A 3,995-nucleotide genomic window follows, 5' to 3' on the forward strand; every position below is an offset into this window, starting at 1 on the left:
CATCAAAAGTCAACATTTAAGAAGTTGTGAACCACAAAATATATTAATTATATTGTTTAGTGTGAATATTTTATTTACTTTAATAAATTGCAGATTTAAAGGTTTAGATGGGGAAAAAAATGAGGTTAGAAATAAAACTAACTCGCATTTCGTTACAATACATTTTATCTTGTTAAAGGACTTGTCTATGTAAGTATATGGATAACTTTGAAAGCAATATTTTGAATGTTGCTAGTTTTGAACCGAGGACTTAAGGCTTAAGATTTAAAATCCATGCAATCACTCAAGAAACTAGCAGTTTGAGAATAATATACTAACATACCATATCGAACCGAGTGAAACTTAACTTAAAATTTTGAATAAAATCTCAAGTTAGAGTGTATAGCATTTGTGAAGAAAAAGTATATGAAAGCAAGCTTTTATTCTAAGCAATATATATATATTTCAAGGGAAAAAAAATTCATTTTGATTTGATGAAGATATTGCACGCTCCAAATTTCCTGGTTGGGGTTACGTAAGTTTCATTTTCCCATGAACATATAAACATGGTTTATCAACTTATCATACACGTTTTATGTTATTAATCCGTTCCCTATACAAATATGCTAACGCTTTTCCATTTTCAATTTATTTTTCATTGCCAAGCTTTCCTTTCGAGATATTGTCAGCCATAGATAGAGTTGAAAAGTGAACAAATGACCAAATCATACATAAAAGAAATTCCATGAGGGCGATGTGGTGGTGGCAGACAATATAATTTCATGAAGTGGTAGGACAGCATTCAGCAACAGTTAAAATTGTACACATGCTTTCGGACCCCACCACCAGTGCATGTGAATGTTCCTACAATTCAAGTGACACTCTCACCAATGATCTGCTTCATTGGGAACTCGCTGGTTAACATTTGCTGCATTGCATGCAAGAAAGTAAATTATATATCAGAAATGTTAATCACCACTCTCTAATATTCTTTCTGACTAAAATTTATTAGAAATTAGAATTTTCTTATTTTATTTGTGATTTTCAACTAATTTAAATCAATAATGGAGAGTAATAAAAATAAAGTATTTTTTTGGGGGGAAAAGAAAGTAATTAATAAAAATAAAGTATTCGAAAAAATATTGTTATATAGCGTTTCTCATTTTAAAATTGTACATTATATATTAGGAAATTTAATGATAAGCATGTACGTAAAGAAATAAGTAATATTTAGGGTGAACCCAAGCTTATATTAGCATTATTTAAATATTGGCTAAGAAAATGCACTCGTTTTAAATTAAACTAAATTAATTCCCTTGCCATGTACATTGCATTTAATAAAACATTGTTGTTAGTTGTCGTTTTGCTACATTTCAAATTTTGTCACTTATTATACAAGAATAAATTGTGCAAATAGTTTAATTTATTCTTCATTGCCATTATACGCATAAATGTATTGAACTTATATTGATATTAAAATTAATTACTCATTATAATCATTATATTATATTTTAAATTGATTGTATACAAACACGATCTGCACAAGATTACAAACTTAGCCATGAAAGTTAAGCTCTAATATTAGGTCAATTAATCATCGTCTTCGAAGCTTCGACACACCCAATTAAAGAATCCAACCCAGTAAACACACTCTCTTGTTCTTTCCACATTTTCAACACTTTCATTTCTTTTTTAATTTTATTTAATTATTTGGGGTTTATTATGTTGTTCTAGTGATTTACAAAGACAAGCATAACGACCTGCAAATGGGTCGGAGTGTTCGATGGGATTTGAGTCTGATTATGCAAACGGGGGGCTTCAAGATGAAATTGAAGAACACGCTCTAAAGCCACACAATTTATATTTCTCTCTCGCACTGCTACTTTCCTTCACTGTAACACTCTAGCTTTCCTAAAATTTATTTGTTCATTTTTTAATTTCTTAGATTTGAGGATGATAATTGTTTTTGTTAATGGTGATACGACGGAAACGAGTGAAGAGTGAAGGATGATTCATTTTGGGATGAAGGATTATGCGTTTATAATTTTTAAAAATTTAATAAAAAAAATATTGTAACTGTTAAAAATCATCATCTATCATCTATCATGATATAAACAAGACCCTAACATTGGCTGTTAGGGCCACGTGTCAAGCTGTGGTTGATTCAATTCCCGCCCAAAAATATCACCTCAATGTTACAGTGTCAAACCCGTAATTAATACCAATTCTCTCTCCACCGTTTTTTATTCTCATTCTTTCTTTTTTTATTTCCTACCACCGTTCTCTCTACTCCACTCTCTCCACCCTTTCTCATTCTCATTCTCTCTTTCATTTTCTTTTTTTTTTTCCTACCATCGTTCGAAGACGATGTCTTGGTGCTGTTGTTCTCCAAATGCTGGACGAAAATGACGGAGATGCCGAACGAAAAACTCAAAGGTTATGCTTCGTTTTCCCTCTCTATGTGTTTTTTTGTCGATTTTTTTCATAGCATGTTCATTGTTTCTTTTAAAGCTATTATTTTTATCTAAAAAATTTTCGATTTTTATCTCCAAACTCCATGAATGTGCTTCGTTTTCCCTCTCCATGTGTTTTTTTTTTTATTTTTTTCACTGCATGTTCGTTATTTCTTCTAAAGCTATCATTTTTATCGCAAAAAGCTTCGATTTTTATCTCCAAACTCCATGATTGTGTTTCGTTTTCCCTCTCCATGTGCTTTTTATTTTTATTTTTTTCACTGCATGTTCGTTGTTTCTTCTAAAGTTACAATTTTTATCCGAAAAATGATTTATGGGTTCTTTTCTCTCCTATCTTTCTACGTTTTCTTTTTCATTTGATTTATTTGACCGTGACTGACTATTGTTCTTTCTTTGCAACACAAAAGCTTCAATTTTTTTGTATTTTCTGTCTTTGTTTTGTGTTATAATGACTTTTCGCAGGACAAAAGGTTAAATTGTTTGGTTTTCCTGAGCCTTCTCCGACGTACCCAAAGGCTGGAGCTTTTTTGTTGGGTTTGGCAGTTCTTTGATTGATTTGGCCAAAAAATGATTTATGGGTTCTTTTCTCTCCTATCTTTCTACGTTTTCTTTTTTCATTTGATTTATTTGACCGTGGCTGACTATTGTTCTTCCTTTGCAACACAAAAGCTTCAATTTTTTTGCGTCTTCTGTCTTTGTTTTGTGTTATAATGACTTTTCACAGGACAAAGGGTTAAATTTTTTGGCATTCTTGAGCCTTCTTCGACATAAATTTGTCACCGAGAGCAAATAGTGTTCGGCATTTGAAGGACATGTTTGTGATGTATTTCATTTCTCCTTTTGATTTATGGGTTCTTTCAGTATAAAAGATTAAATTTTTTTTTGTGTTCCTCAGTCTTATTTGACCGTGGTTAACCCACTCTTTTTTCTTTGCAAGACAAAAGCCATAGATCATAGTATGTTGGATAGATTACAGGTTCGTTTTCCCTCCTCGTCTTCTTCTGTGTTTTCTTTTTACCCTTTTTTGTATTTGTATGCATTTTTTTTATTTTTTTATTTTTTCACTGCATGGTCATTGTTTCTCTTAAAGCTACGATTTTTTTCTCCAAAAAACTTTGATTTTTAGGTTTTGTCGGTACAAATATTGAGTAGTGCTTCATTTTCTTTTTCTTTGCAGGGGAAAGCTTCATTTTTTTCTTTACTCAGATGAACATAGTTCGATTGCCGATATTCTGCCTTAATAGCACAATATTGAAAAATATGAATATTTGTGTTGCAATCACTACCTATTTTTATCTTTTTTTGTGTTGCATGTTTGAGTTCCTTTCTTTATCAGGTTCATTTTTGTATTACTTGAAAAAAATGACGTTTATTACTATGATTAACTTTGAGGTTCATGAGTGATCTTCAGTCTTCTCTAATGTTCCCGTTCTTATTATGGCAACGTATTGTACAAAATCCCTATGTAGATATTCTTGGCATTTGTACTTATACCGGTTAAAAATAAAATAAAAATTACTTTTAATGTTTTTGCATTTTGTT

The 3,995-nt window shown here is 31.0% G+C and overlaps 1 long non-coding RNA gene across 1 annotated transcript; it reads left to right on the forward strand.

Annotated features, from left to right (window-relative positions):
- Window positions 1–2,121: 2,121 nt before the first annotated feature.
- On the forward strand, window positions 2,122–3,995 carry LOC114420051. Its single transcript, XR_003668339.1, has 2 exons — window positions 2,122–3,429; window positions 3,631–3,995. It is a non-coding gene; the product is annotated as an uncharacterized LOC114420051 (long non-coding RNA).

The sequence above is a fragment of the Glycine soja genome, chromosome 7 (genome assembly GCF_004193775.1).
Source record: "Glycine soja cultivar W05 chromosome 7, ASM419377v2, whole genome shotgun sequence".
In the NCBI taxonomy this organism is placed as follows: Eukaryota; Viridiplantae; Streptophyta; class Magnoliopsida; order Fabales; family Fabaceae; genus Glycine; species Glycine soja.